Here is a 15,798-nt window from a genome sequence, read left to right as displayed (position 1 = left end):
CTAGCCGTCCCTAATTTAGCAGTGTAAGACTAGAGGGAAGGCAGCTAGTCATCACCACCCACCGCCAACTCTTGGGCTACTTTTTTACCAACGAATAGTGGGATTGACCGTCACATTATACGTCCCCACGGCTGGGAGGGCGAGCATGTTTGGCGCGACTCGGGCGCGAACCCGCGACCCTCAGATTACGAAGCGCACGCCTTAACGCGCTTGGCCATGCCAGGCCCTTTTGCTGGTTCTATTGATAACAATGTATGCGTGCGTTTCAACAAAGCCATTGAATCACTTCTTTAGCAGTCCATTACCTCTGCCGAACCAAAGTACACATTTATTTTTACGTTACGCAGATAAATGTTTTATGTACGTAAAGGATAGATATCCACACACTCCAACAGACAATTTCCACAAATACAGATATAAAATGTTTAAATAATTCAACATTAACATTTTGTTTCATCAAAAGTTAATTCAACTATCAGCCATATTTTTAAAATAATCAAATAATAATAACAAATACAGATAATGACACGTTTAAATTAACATTAAAATTTTGTTTAATCAAAATTTAATTGAGTATAAGGCATACATTTTGTTTAAAATAAGTAAATAAAAATACCTTCTTATATTTACCATCAGGAACATTTGAACTGCGTAAAACACTATCTTGAAGAAAATTAAAAGTATGTTGTCTATAACTCACGAATACCTGGTTTGTAGCTTTGTGGCACCAGGGTGAGCGACATGAGGAGTTGGAGGGAGGAATATCCTGTAAGTAACCCTCAAGGAATTCTATGTCTGTCTGTTTGTTTGTTAGTTTTTTCTAATCTTGCGCAAAGCTACACGAGGGCTACCTGAGCTAGCCGTCCCTAATTTAGCTTTGTACGACTAGAGGAAAAGCAACTACTCATCACCACCCACCGCCAACTCTTGAGCTATTCTTTTACCAATGAATAGTGGGACTTACCATTACATTATAACGCTCCCACTGCTGAAAGGGCGAGCATGTTTAGTGTGACAATAATTCGAACCCGCGATCCTCAGATTACGAGTCGAGCGACCTAACCACCTGGCCACGCCGAGACGAATTCTATTTCTTCCCTATGGGTTAAATAACTGGGTCCCGATACGTCAACTATTATAAAATAAGAAATCTACACAAATTCCGCAGTTGCACCGAAGGTGTCTTCACTGTGTTCTAATGAAGATAGAAAACGCTTCTAATATACAACCCCTCTCCTTCTTCCTTAAAAGCTTCGAACAATGGTTTATTTGTTTTTGAATTTCGCGCAAAGCTACACGATGGCTATCTGCTCTAGCCTTCCCTAATTTAGCAGGGTAAGACTAGGGGTAAGGCAGCTAGTCATCACCACCCACCGCCAACTCTTGGGCTACTCCTTTACCAATGAATAGTGGGATTGATCGTAACAAAATATCGCGCCCACGGCTGAAAGGCGAGTATGTTTGGTGCGACGGGGATTCGAACCCGCGACCCTCGGATTACGAGTCAAGTGCCTTAACCACCTGGCCATGCCGTGCCAACAGCTTTGTAAACAGTCAACTTTCTGTTCATTTATCAATTCTAATATGGAAAGATAGACTTTCGTGATTTATTTGAGCTAAAAATATTGAAACCGAACTTTCTTGATCCGTAAGAAGTTTCTAAGTTAGTAATAACAATCTATATCGATCTGGTTGAATTTTATTTTCCAGATTAACGCTAATCTTAAGCTCTCCAGCTAAAGATAAACCCATAAAAAAACAAGAGGGAATCTTCATTATCCACGGCATATGAAATTATTTTGTGTGGGATGAAATTGATCTATGTAACCGTTCCCCCTTTTTTTTTTCTTTTCATTAGCTGTATTTTTGTTTGTTAGCAAAACCCAACGTGTGGCGTGCGTATAATCAGTTGAATTTTATTACTCATCAGGGTCACTCCCAACCTACTCTGAAACTGAAATTCATTTCGGCAGAATTAGGGTAAATTAATCTACGAGACCTTGCGTTTGAATAAATACATCAATGTATTCTAAAGACGGCTGGTATGGGTATTTACATTCTATTTAAAATAAACTGCAGAACAATGTTTGAAACTTTTTATATGTCATCTTGTTTTTCTGTACTTTATATTAATTAATGTTTAAATAGACATACCAGCCGTCTTTAGAAAACATCTTTACTTCAAGTAGGTTTCTCGCCATCACGAAATGCATCAACGAAAAGGTTTGACCTTCCTCTGAGTCAAAAACTGTAAAAAGATCTCAAATCTGTCAAAAGATGACGGAGCTACGAGAAAAAAGTTTGTAACTGAAACAAAAATAAAAAACTCAGAGATGTTCTACGAGATGTTCTCTATGCTGAGGCTAATATATATATATATATACCACCCGAGAACTAAGTACAGTTTTGACCAGAAACTGTGTTGCAGTTTTAAATCAAGGCCCAATGTCGCAGGAAAGGATAAGAATAAAAAATGTCAACATTTCACGTCAACGTTAACTTCTATAGATTTATGTGAAAACTATTCAGAGATTAAAATTTATCAGGTCATCACTTAAGTAATGTCTGATTTTAGGTTCAGAAAAAAGAAAGGATTTCAAACGCTTTTGATGTTACTTAATCAATAATGTATGTTCCATTATTATTAATTACTTCCTGTCAACGATAAACAAGCTTCTGAATGTCACTTCTATAAAATTATTGGGATTTGGAGGAAAAGAATGTAGAGAGGGTAGTTTTGACATCTTCATGTGTTCCAAGTTCTTTTCATCAACATAGTACTGCAAATTTCGGAACAGACGATAATCAGATGGAGCAAGGTCTATAAAATAAGGAGGGTGTGTAATTTTTCCCAGTCTAGCTCTTCAAACTTTGCAGATGTGATTCTTGCTGTATGGGGCCATGCATTATCCTGGTGTAACACAATACCTTTATGATTGATCAAAGTAGGCCTCTTTTCTTTCAGTGCAGCAACAGTTCTCTAACTGTTGACAGTATAAGTCTGATGTAATCGTTTTATTAAGTGGCAACAAATCAAAGTGGATCACACCAACAATATCCCACCAAACGCTTAACAAGACTTTCCTAGGGTGAAGGTCCATTTTTGGCTGTGATTTAGCTAGTTTACCTGCGCTGAGCCATTTTCTGTGATGCTTAACATTTTTAATATGTGAGTTATGTTCACGAGATTTCAGAGAAATGCAAATGTCCACTCTTGCTCTAAGGATGGTTTCTGTCAAATCATGAGGGACCAATTTTCCAAATATTGACACCTTTCCAAGCTGTTGCAGATCACGGTGATCTGTTGAATGAGTTTAATTAAGTTCCTGTGCTAGTTCTTCAACTGTTACAGCATAATCTTCATCAAGTGCAGCTAGCAGCAAGTCATTATTAAACTGAACAGGACGACCTACACGTGACGCATCACTTAAGCTGTAGTCACCTGATCTGAACTCCTGAAACCACCTTCAACATTTTCTTACATTGAGAGTCACCACACCATAAACACCTTGAATGCTTCATGTAGTTTTTGCTGCACTATTGCCTTTTTTAAACTCATAAAGCATTATATGTCTAATGTGCTCCTCGGACACATCCATCTTCATAAGGGTTTATTTGATTAATGATCTGAAAACGTGGAGTTGGGTTAGTTTCTTTTATTTGTTTGAACATTTTTATACACGTCCTACAACATATTTTAGTCATTAAAGCCTTCTAGAAAGACAGAAATGATGATGCACTTTCTGTATTAAATTTTCGGGCATTACTTTTGGGATGACCCGATAACTCAAGAGTATATTTCTTACCACTACAGGGATATGTCAGTCTGTCTCTCTTCTGAGAAGGACATGATGGTTCAGAAAGCCAGTTGAAAATTTGATAAACAACTATTAGTACTGTGGTACAACTTCAAAATCATGTCTAGGAATTATTAAATACATCGTTTTACATTAATGTAACAATAAATATATAGTAGTTCCTTTTTAACTCAGCAGCAACAAAAAAGTGTTTTTGACAAAATAACAGAAATAAAGGCTAGATTAGAATAAATGACCTTATTTTTAAATAAAACGAACATTTAAGAACTTGGCACTACATTATGCAGATGTACACCTTGAGCCGCATATAAAAGCACGACAGTCACAGTAAACTATTACTTTACTGATCTCGTATTAATTAGTGCCTCTACTATATTGGGGTCAGGAATGCTGACTTCAAGAGAAAAGTTTTATCTTACTTACCTCCAAATAGTAGTACCTTGTTTTATTTATCTATTTTTCATCTTTTTATGTTTATCTTTTTCTTATTTTAACGTGGGAGAGCAGTCACCTTCCCACAACTACCTGCAGGAAATGAAGGGTTATAGATGTGGGACGTTGTGTTCTTGAGCACCCGCATCTCGCTCTTCTAATTTCTAACCTTATGTGAGACTAGCAAATTGGAGGCTGAGACTGGCAGACAGTGTATCCCCGCCACAATGTGGGTCCTCTTCAGTCACCTCCAAAACCTAAGATACATTTTATAATCCCACGTTGTAGCTTGTACCCTAGGATCTTTTTAAAAATATGCAGCGTAGTTTGTTTAACTTTAATATGTTTTGTTTATGGATTAAAAATTTATGGTTATAATATAATTAACCTGATATTGGGATTTGCTGATTTATAACGCAGTCCTTCCTCATGAGTTTATTTATTTATTTTTCTTCATTTGGATATAATTATTTAATTTCACTAATATATATACGAATATATTTCTTTTTACACTGTATTCATAGGAGTTTACTTATCTAAAATGTTTTGAGATATCTATCTTCTCACACCCATGTACTGCCTTCACTGTCCTCACATTGATTTAATTTTCAATTGTATGCTGTTTAGGTTTATTTGTTTTTCGATTTCGCGCACAGCTACAAGAAAGCCATCCGCGCTAGCCTTCCCTAATTTAGCAGGCTACTTTTACCAACGAATAGTGGGATTGACCGTCAAATTATAACGCCCCCATGGCTGAAAGGGCGAGCACGTTTGGTGAGACAGGGGTTCGAATCCGTGACCCTCGGATTGCGAGCTGAGCGCCCTAACTACCTGGCTATGCCATGCCTTTCCATAGTCAGATCTAACATCTTTTGCTGTCCTTTGGTACCTGACTGTTTTTGCAAAAGAAATTTTTGCCATTTGGCTGAGGACTGTTGCATGACATATAAGAAGTACGACAGTAATGTATGTTCTTTTTTCACAACAGGCCCGGCATGCCAAGCGTGTTAAGGCGTTCGACTCGTAATCCGAGGGTCGCGGGTTCGAATTATTGTCATACCAAACATGTTCGCCCTTTCAGCAGTGGGAGCGTTATAATGTAGTGGTAAGTTCCACTATTCGTTGGTAAAAGAGTAGCCCAAGAATTGGCTGTGAGTGGTAATAACTAACTGTCTTCCCTCTAGTCTTACACTGCTAAATAAGGGACGGCTAGCGCAGATAGCCCTCGAGTAGCTTTGCGCGAAATTCAAAACAAACAAACAATTTTCACAAGAGTATTTAGATTAATACATATACTTTAGATGAAATTACAGTCCACGTACAATCAGTAATAACCATACTTTAGCTGATACAGTATCACTAGAAATTCTAATGTAATAACGTTGGCAAGTGAGAGAAGTCCTGATGTAACAACGTTGATAACTGAGAGAAGTCCTGATATAGTAACGTTGTTAACATTTTTTATTCACAGAGCTAGCCAGTAGGACCCTCAACAATCATCCATCTTTAACATTACGAAACAGTAAACTTGCTGAGACAGTAGATCTACTTAAAGGATTTCTTGATATGTTTTCCTTATTGGTTTGACATTGCCTATTCCAGTGATTTTTCAACTATGGGTCACAAGAGTTCTACCAAACAAAGAATAAATAAGAATATAAGAAAGACTCTACAAAAAACAACAAAACACTATTGTATGTCGCAGTAAGGGTGTCGCACAAATCAAGGCGAATGGATTAGGATGTCGTAATTAATAAAAACTGTGGAAACTACAAGCCTATTCCAAAAAAGCATTTTGGAAGACCCTCACTCAACCCTGTAGGAGTTCTGATTATGGACTTGCACTACCGCCGCCTGAGTTTAGTTTGTTGCATAAGCCAAAGTAAGATTTTTTTGACAACTTCCACATTATATATAATTGATGTTACTCTAACTTTTGGGTATTATTCGTCTCTATGAGCATTTAAAATAGGAAAAGAACATACAGAATTCTCACTATACTAGACAAACAATGTTTTCATTTTTTCTGCACAATTTCTGAGATTTCTATTCCATTTCTTTAGTCTAAAAAAGGGAGGAATAAACTTATCCAAAAAATGCGAGTGGTATAATGGAACAAATCTAGAAGACTTGGAACGAGTTAAGGAATCTTGCTTAGGAAAAGAAATGTAATATATACTTTGTTATATAATATCAAACTTTTCCATATATTTTGTATTCCTACTCATCATGGGTATTGTTTTATGTCTGCTCGTGCGGTAATAATAACAGAAGTCTACGAATGTAAACCTCTTAAAAGTTGTTTTGGTTTTAATAACTGATTTTCCATAATTCAGCTACGTAGATTTCGAAAATAACATTCTTTTCTTCCATCGCATAAGGGTTTTTGTTTTTACAAATCGGGAAGAAAAAATATTCTTACTTAAATCAAATTATTATTTTGTTTACCACAATGAACATTTGTGTTCTTATAACGTTTGTTAACAAAAATACAAACAAAGTAATGAAAAAAGAACACTGATGTTTAACGAATATGAATCCTTATACATCCTGATTTTTTGTGAAATCTACGTGTTTCAGTTTTAAAAGATTGTGTTACGATCCTTCTTTTATGTATTGTCTGGGGCATCTCCTTTCAACCATGGTGATGTGCCACCTTCCCTGGTACCTTCTTTCCATTTTCCTGATGAAACTTTTCCTCTTGTCCTTCACTGATGGCACCGAGATTTTTAGAGAACTAGTCAATATGCGAGTGTAAGAAGTGAACTTTCAAGGTCGTGTTTCAACCAAACTCTTTGAAGTTATCGAATATGTTATTGATAATATATTCGTAATTTGGGTCTTTGTTGTTTCCTAAAATTTTGTTAATATAATCTTTAAAGGTAATCCACACTTCTTTTTCAACTTTTCTCATTGTCTTTTCGAATTGTTCAACAAAATCAATTTCCTAATCTGAGGCCCAACAAAAATCCCTTCTTTACGTTTTACTTCTGAAAAAGCTGGGAAGATTCCACATAAATACTTAAAACAGTTGCCATCTTTGTCTACAACCTGCTTTTTCAAACTCAATTTTATGCGAAGTAGAGGTAATAGGACATTCTTTGTGTCAGACAAACTTTCACGTTCAATGTTTTTCTATCCTGGTGTCAGGCTGGCTTTTTGTGGCCATTGTTTGTTTATCTAGTACTTATTTTGTGTTCTGCTGTCCCATTCACACACAAAAAACAACATGAAAACTTTGTATAACCGGATTGTGGATTTAAGAACATACAAAGAACTTTTAAGTCTTCACGAAGTAGCCAACCATGTTCTTTATATTTGATCTTATTAAGAAAAAGTTCGAGATTTTTGTATTTTTCCTTCAAGTGAACAAAATGAGCAGTAGAAAGATATGTATATATGTTACCACAGTGAAGAACACTTTTTAGATGAATCAATAAATAACTGCCGCTCACTTGGTTCATACACTTCAGCTCCTAGAACTGGTATTAATTCAGTAATATTGTTAAAATAAACCAGTGACCCTTCTTGTAAAAAGTACGGTATAAACTCTTTCTTACAATTTCTATACCAGTAAAATGATGTCCGTGAAGAAAGTAAATTTTTAGACCGAAGTTTAGACCCCAAATTTTATTATTATTAAAAACTTGGTAGTCGTTTGGGTTTTGAAGACACCTTTGAGGGGGAAAACCCTAAATGCAAACCCAGGGCGCTCAGAAACTGTTGTTTCTCTTCAGCCCCACACGCGTACAAGGTAAGACGTGTCGTGAGAAGAGAGGTAGAAAAAACAAATTGAATAGTTTAGACCCAAAAATGTCTGAAGAATTTTTAAAAGGCCGAAATCTCTCACCAAATAATTAAGCTTACATTGTATGAAAAGTTTTTGTTCACCATACGTTTCATATTAAACACAATCCCTATCATCGTTTCTATTGACATAAAATTCAGAACCAGATGAAATTGTATCGAGAGTCTCCAGTGGAGTAGATACAGATACATCAGGTCCATAAGCAACAGGTGTTATAAGCAGACTGGTGGTTTGGATAAGAAATTTCCTTTTTATTTCGAGTGTTATAGCCTTAAACATTACAGAGCAAAGACAGCAGTAATCTCCGCGGTTTTCAGACCAATGTAATTCCAAAAGGCAAAGGCTTTTTTTTTACCTTTAGTCCATTACCTCAACTCGTTGACACAAACGGTACAAACTTTGTGCGGAACCAATAATTTATCTTGATCCCAAAGTTTTATTCCAAAATACACGTAATACGCTTTTATGACGAATTCTGTAATGTTTTACCTTTGTTTCTTTACTGTAAATTTACCATAAATATAATACAATATGTTTGGGTCATGCACACAACCTCTTGTTGAGTTTCTTATGGATTCTAGAACGATTATTCTAGAGAAATCTATAGCGAGTGGTGGTCAACATTTTAAGCATAACAAAGTGTGACCCGATTTCAATGAAAGTGATTCACTTATTTAAAAGTATAAATGGCATTTTATGAAAAACCTGTACGCGATAAAGAAAAATGGATATCATTTTCCGATTCAGCGTACATGAATTAGTGTAAAACATGCAAAGTTTCAAACAACAGAACCATCGCCAACCTATGCAATTTAGTAGGTACTTACTGTTTATATACACACAGAACAACAGCATCATATACTGACACTCAACTTTCTTCTCTCATAATATCAACTAAAACAGATACTAGGCATTGTAAAGGTTATTTGTTTAACAAATAATGTGTTGTTCTTTGGGAAGGAGGTTTGTTTGAGAATTTTGTGGAAAGCTACACAGGGGCTAATGCATGGAATCATCCGTGATTTTGAACTGATACATTGGAGCAGCGATTCCCAAACTAGCGATCGCAAGTTCCTTTCAAGGGGTAGCGAATACTTGTGTTACTTGACACAAGAAAAAAAACACACGTCATTTTCACTGTCAAAATATTACTTTGTTGATACTGTGCCCTCTAACACATGTTAGATTTACCAATATTAAATATTCTGCTACAGTACAAAGCAGTACACTAATTTTTGTTAGATAGAGATCGCAGTGCTATTAAGTTTGAGAACCTTTATATTAGAGGAAAAGCAGTCAACAGTATTCAATATAAGTGTTTGGGTAACTCGAATCGAAAAGCGGGATTTTACCGTCACTCTTGTAAAGCACTCACGTGGAGATCAATTTTGCTGAAACGGGACACAAATAATGGATCCTTAACTTCACCGTCCAGCCCGTTAACTACCCAATCACACCTGACACCATGCAAGATACGAGTTTAATCCCAGTTTAACGAGATTAATTAACGTGGGGAAGATTGTGTCGTTGTATCCGCCAATTTTACATTTTTCAAGAGAGATAAGGAGAAAATTAAGCCTTTTTTGATAAAAAATTCAAACAACGTTTTTTTTTCCAGACACAGTTTCAATCAACATTTAATACTAAATGTCGCACACTTTAAAATGAAAATTATTTACCTTTTTAGGTTAAGAATGAAAACTATTTCAATTGTTCCCATCAGGAAGAAAAGATAAAGGACGCTCTCTGTTGGAGTACCATCAGCAAGAACTCTGAACTGGTATTAGGAAAAAAAGGACAAAACTCTACATTTCTCTTGGAATATTACGTGGTACAACACTATGTACATCACCAAGTTTGTTGTTTTTTTTGCCTTCATATGTCAGATTATCGTCTTTTTCTGGATAAGGAACTTACCCAGTTAAAATAATGGCTTGTCGTTAAGCACGAACATCACTCAGTTAATTTTCTATGGTCGAAATAACAGTAAACAACTACCGTTAAAACCACCCTTTCCCTAGTTCAACTCAGCCAATAACAAAAATTAAAAGTTCAACAGAAGTCTCACTGTAAACTATTCCAAAAACATAGCACTGAAAGTCCTCCGAAAACAGTAAAGTAGGCCCGGCACCGCCAGGTGGTTAACGTGCTCGACTCGTAATCTAAGGGTCGCGGGTTCGAATCCTCGTCACACCACACTTGCTCGCCCTTTCAGCCGTGGGGGCGTTATAATGTTACAGTCAATCCTACTATTTCTTGGTAAGAAAGTAGCCAAAGAGTTGGCGGTGGGTGATGATGATTGGCTGACTTCTCTCTAGTCTTACATTGATAAATTAGGGACGGTTAGCACAGATAGTCCTCGTGTAGCTTTCCGCGAAATTCAAACACAAACAGTAAATGAAGTAACAACAGTTGATCACCTAAATTAAACATTAGAAAAACCCTCAACACGTGGACTGTGTGTGTGTATTTCTTATAACAACGCCACATTGGCCTATCTGATGAGTCCAAACGTGGATTGACCTTTGGACTAGTGTTACCATTTATGAAATGAAAAGTCACAAAGGTCCCTAGGGCTGTTCGCAAGACTGTTATTCTGTTTGTTATTATCAGACATGATGCACATATTCGCAATGATAACCCAATAATACCAGATGAAAAGTCAATGACTTGTCAGTCCTAACACCCAATAATACCAGATGAAAAGTCAATGACTAGTTAACACTAACATCCAACAATATCAGATGAAGTGTCAATGACTTATCAGTACTAACACTTAATAACACCACGTGAAGAGTCAATAACTAGTTAACACTAACATCCAATAATACCAGACGGGTCCCTCGCTAGTACAGTATTCCCTCGCTATTCGCGGGGTTACGTTCTTAACCCCCCGCGAATAGCGAAAAACCGCGAATATTGGATGCAGTTTTAAAACTTCTATGTATGAGATTATATACGGTACTAAATGCTTCCCAGACACTTTCTAAAGACACTCTTACTCATTAATACAGTAATAATGTAGTAATATTGCATGCAGTCATGTATTTCACTAATGTAGTAATGATAATGTAAACACATTTTAATTTTGTACTGCAACAATATTTTAATCAAAAAGAAACGTACATAGTATAGTTACCCATACTGTATTACTGTACCGTAAAGTCATTTTCTATGCGTACAACACATGTATTAGAATTGACAGAAAGTGGAACAAATTTAAAGGCAAACTTAGACAGATAAATACAGTACGCACAGTTCAGGTAATAATAATACAGTACAGTACAATTCAGTAATAATTGTTCGATAAAGACGTCAATCGATAAAACTGCTTGAGAGAGTAAATACAGACATACCTCGAAAAGCGCTTTTAGTCTCTATGACCCGGTTTACCGAGCATTCGTTTTTATGACGTTATGACGCTAGCCTGGTATACCGGCATACGATGCGATAGGGTTAAGAGCCTAACCCGCGAATATGCGGGGCCGCGAATGGGGAACCGCGAATAGGTGAGGGTATACTGTACAGCGATATGTCTACGGATTTACAACGCTAAAAATCAGGGGTTCGATTCCCCTCGGTGGGCTGAGCAGATAGCTCGATGTGGCTTTGCTATAAAAAAAAACACAAACACAGAATACCAGACGAAGTGTTAATGACTTGTCAATCTTAATACCCAATAATACCAAATGAAGATCCAGTGACTTGTCAATACTAACACCCAACAACACCAGACGAAGTATCAATGGCTTTTCAGTACTAACACCAAATGAAGTGTCAATGACAAGTCAATACTAACACTTACCAAAAACACTTTCAAAAAATTGTTCAGACTCAAAAGATATATGAATAACGAAAATGCCAGTTTTAGATTACTTGGAAGTGGAGTGTAAAGTAAAATGACAAGCGTAACCAAATTGAAAATGGATGAACCTTACATGACAAAGACAGCTTAACCATATTGTCTTAGCATATTTTCATTGCCCCATTCTATCTGTTATGAAACTTACATTTATGTTCCTGAGGTAACTGTCGAGCTACAATTTCGGAAAAGCTTCTTAACGTTTCAGAACACGGCCGTAACACTGTAAGTAACCACTGCAAGATGCAAGGTACGATTCTTTATTCTCCCTCTTGGCTGTTGTTAAACACAGGCTACACAATGGGGTACCAGTGCTACGCCCACTACGGGTATCGAAACCCGAAATTTAGCATCGTAAGCTTGCATACTCACAACTGAGCCACTAGGGAGCGCAAGGTAGGGTGAAACGTAGTTTTCGTAATAAATTTAGCCAGCGCCAAGAAGTAAAAATCTACATCTGCGAATACATCACTGCAATTTGTGACTTTCACTTACACGAATCCATCGGTAATTCATTTTTACATAGTGTGAAACTAGGATATCTGTAAATTGATTATCCTATATTAGAAAGACAATTTTTACCGATTTAGAAACGGAAGTTACTCAAAATGATAAACTAACGCAAAACAGTCCGTGACAAAGACATTTGTTTTTTCCTTTATAATGTATTATTGCTTGTTTGTTTGTTTTTGAATTTCGCGCAAAGCTACTCGAGGGCTATCTGCCCTAGCCGTCCCTAATTTAGTAGTGTAAGACTAGAGGAAAAGCAGCTAGTTATCACCACCCACCGCCAACTCTTGGGCTACTCTTTTACCAACGAATAGTGGAATTGTCGTAACATTATAACGCCCCTACGGCTGAAAAAGGGAGTATGTTTGATGTATGGAGATTAAAAACCACGACACTCAGATTACGAGTTGAATGCCTTAACGATCTGGCCATATCAGGCCTTTGTAATGTAATATCTTGTAATAATAATAACCCCAAAACAGACAGTTATCCATAATTAAATATCGTTTTTAGTTTTGTTTTTTTCTTATAAAGCCAAAATATGTTTGTTTATTTTATTAAAATTACTTTGTCGAGGTAAGGACTTAGGTATTCGATTCAAAATAAGTTATATCTTGTAAACATGAGAGTTGAGGTGTCAGCTGATAGTTAAAATATCATGTTCGTCGATCTGTAACGTTAGTTGAAACTGAAATTTTATTAAACCGAAACGACATCCCACGCACGCCCTGAGTTTAACTACTAGTTCAGTGACTTCTAAGATTCGGGTATAGTGGTCGTTACTTTTGAACCACTGTCTCTGAGGTATGAAGCAGTTTTGGAGTGGTCAAGCCACTGCCTCGTTGCCTTTTTATGGGGGATCTGTGGTATGACCCTCCAGAAAATGTTTCAGAATTTAATGCCATTTGAATCTTGAACCATTTAACTACAAATATTGCATACTTAACTAATGTTATGCCTAAGAAGAGTGGACATACAGATGTCGATGTCTGTCATAGGATTCATTTTGTGTCATTCTACAAATACAGTATTTAAAAAATTATTGCTGCAATAAAGATACAAATGTTTCGCGGGTTTTCGCTAGTGTGTTAATAAAACACGCCTTACGCTAATGACGGGTAGCCATAATGTATCGGACCCGGCATGGCCAAGTGGTTAAGGCACTCGATTCGTAATCCGAGGGTACCGGGTTCTAATCCCCATCACACCAAACATGCTCGCCCTTTCAACCGTGGGGGTGTTATAATATGACGGTCAATCCCACTATTCGTTGGTAAAAGAGTAGCCCAAGAGTTGACGGCGGGTGGTCTTCCCTCTAGTCTTACACTGTTAAATTAGAGACGGCTAGCGCAGATAGCTCTCGTGTAGCTTTACACAAAATTCAAAAGAAACCAAACGAAACCATAATATATCCAAAACATTTAGACATAAATCGAGTCGCGGGTTCGCATCCCGGTCGCACCAAACATGCTCGCCCTTTCAGCCGTGGGGACGTATAGTAATGGTCAATCCCACTATTCGTTAGTAAAAGAGTATCTCAAGTGTTGGCAGTGGGTGGTGATGACTAGCTGTCTTCCCTCCAGTCTTACACTGCTAAATTAGGGACGGCTAGCGCAAATAGCCCTCGAGAAGCTTTGCACAAAATTCAAAAAAAAACAAACAAACTAGACACAAATTAGCACTTCGTATTATACCATTAGAGTAGCCTAAAAGTTTACATGAAAGTAAACAGACTACTTGTAAATTTTAAGATTAGGTTAATGGTAAGAACGGAAGGAATGAAATGAGAGGGTCGCACGGCTAGATAAAGTTCGATAACCGCAGGTTAGTCTATTATTTCAAAATTAGGGAGTAAAACAAACAGCTGATAAAAGGTAGTTGTATGTGGGTAATTACTAACCATGCAGTTAGGTGTGTCTGCGTGTTTTCTTATTGCAAAACCATAATGAGCTATCTGCTAAGTCCACCTAGGGGAATCGAACCCTTGATTTTAGTGTTATAAATCTGTAGACTTACCGCTGTACTAGAGGGGGCGGTGTATCCGCAGTAGTTATACTTAATTTTGAGTTGATAAACAACTCTTAGACTATATCAAATTTTAGGATTTAATCATCACAATTGTAACGCACTCACTGCCCCAAAATCCAGAGTTCGAGAGGTTTTACTGAAGAGGGCGTGAACAATGGACTTTCTCATTCTGGCACGGTATCAATTACAGCAACTTAAAAATTAAATATTCGCGAATTTTAAACGCTATTTAGTTTATTAAGCCTTATGACACATTGTTACATTTCTTCACCTTTATCCTACTTACAGTTACCTACCTCTTTGTGAAACTAAGCAAGGAAACTTTTTCAGGTCAGATAAGAAATCCTAAACATTTTTTTTTGTGTGTGTATAGATGGCAGCACTAGACTTACGATTTATTTAAAGACTTTCACGGTTTTATTCCGATTTGATGGTTTGTGTAGATAAGATATTTACGCTTCCAGCTAGAACACAAGTAATAGCCTCAACATGTAATTTTACAAAATTTACCCCCCCCCTGCACACACACATCCGTCAACTGTGTTCTGGTGCCCCCTCTTTTCCATTTATTTCTTGAAACTTAAATATCTTTCTTTTGCCTTTTCTTAAATGCACATATTCACATGACTCCAACTTTCATTGACATTTGAACCATAAAGTGATTCTAGAAACAGCAATTGCCCTTAATTTACAACAGAAATTACGCGATTATAGAGTGGGTTATTCTAACTCGCACCATATCAGCAGGTAACATTATATGACACACACACACAGAGAGAGAGAGAGAGAGATAATGTCACGTGACGGTAAATATTCCTATTCCCAAGACAGGTGGAGCACGTGACCTGCATAAATTCTCATACAAGAACGAATCCTCCAATCTCAGGGAACTACCAAACGGCCTCAATCTCAATTTGTAATATATTTGAACCATTAAAGGAAACTCAGAAAGAAAGAAAGAAAAAAAAAAGGGGGGCATATACTTTTTTTTTCTGTAAGCATGGCCTAAATTTTCATTCTCACACTGAGCTAGCTAATATACAAAACTGTGACAAGGTAACAGTGCAAACTGAGCAAAGAAAAATACTATATAAGAATCTTAGTACATGATATTTTCAACCTCGAACGCAACCGTATGCGATATATGGGTTAACCGGCCAGGTCAGAGATCCGCAGTACTCAGACATTACCATCCGAACAGCTGACTGGCTAGAAGGAGGGCAACCATTCAACACATTCGCCGCTATCCGACTACTTATTATAAAAAATATGTACAGGATTGGCTGTCACAGTTACAACGCTCCTACAACTGAAAGTGTTGACCGTGTTCTGTGGTATAT

At 37.0% G+C, this 15,798-nt stretch overlaps 1 protein-coding gene across 6 annotated transcripts in view; it reads right to left on the bottom strand.

Annotated features, from left to right (window-relative positions):
* Window positions 1-15,798, bottom strand: part of LOC143257089 (phosphatidylinositol 3-kinase regulatory subunit alpha-like) — a 72,883-nt gene that overhangs the window by 48,617 nt on the left and 8,468 nt on the right. The window contains exon 2 of one of the 6 annotated variants that reach the window (XM_076515305.1): window positions 9,738-9,835. The exons of the other annotated variants lie outside the window; for them this stretch is intronic. The gene's annotated coding sequence lies outside the window, so the exon portion shown is untranslated. The remainder of the gene's footprint in view (window positions 1-9,737; window positions 9,836-15,798) is intronic. 6 annotated transcript variants of the gene reach the window in all.

Source organism: Tachypleus tridentatus, chromosome 7 (assembly GCF_004210375.1).
Source record: "Tachypleus tridentatus isolate NWPU-2018 chromosome 7, ASM421037v1, whole genome shotgun sequence".
NCBI lineage: Eukaryota > Metazoa > Arthropoda > Merostomata > Xiphosura > Limulidae > Tachypleus > Tachypleus tridentatus.
This window is presented reverse-complemented; position numbering and strand designations above follow the sequence as displayed.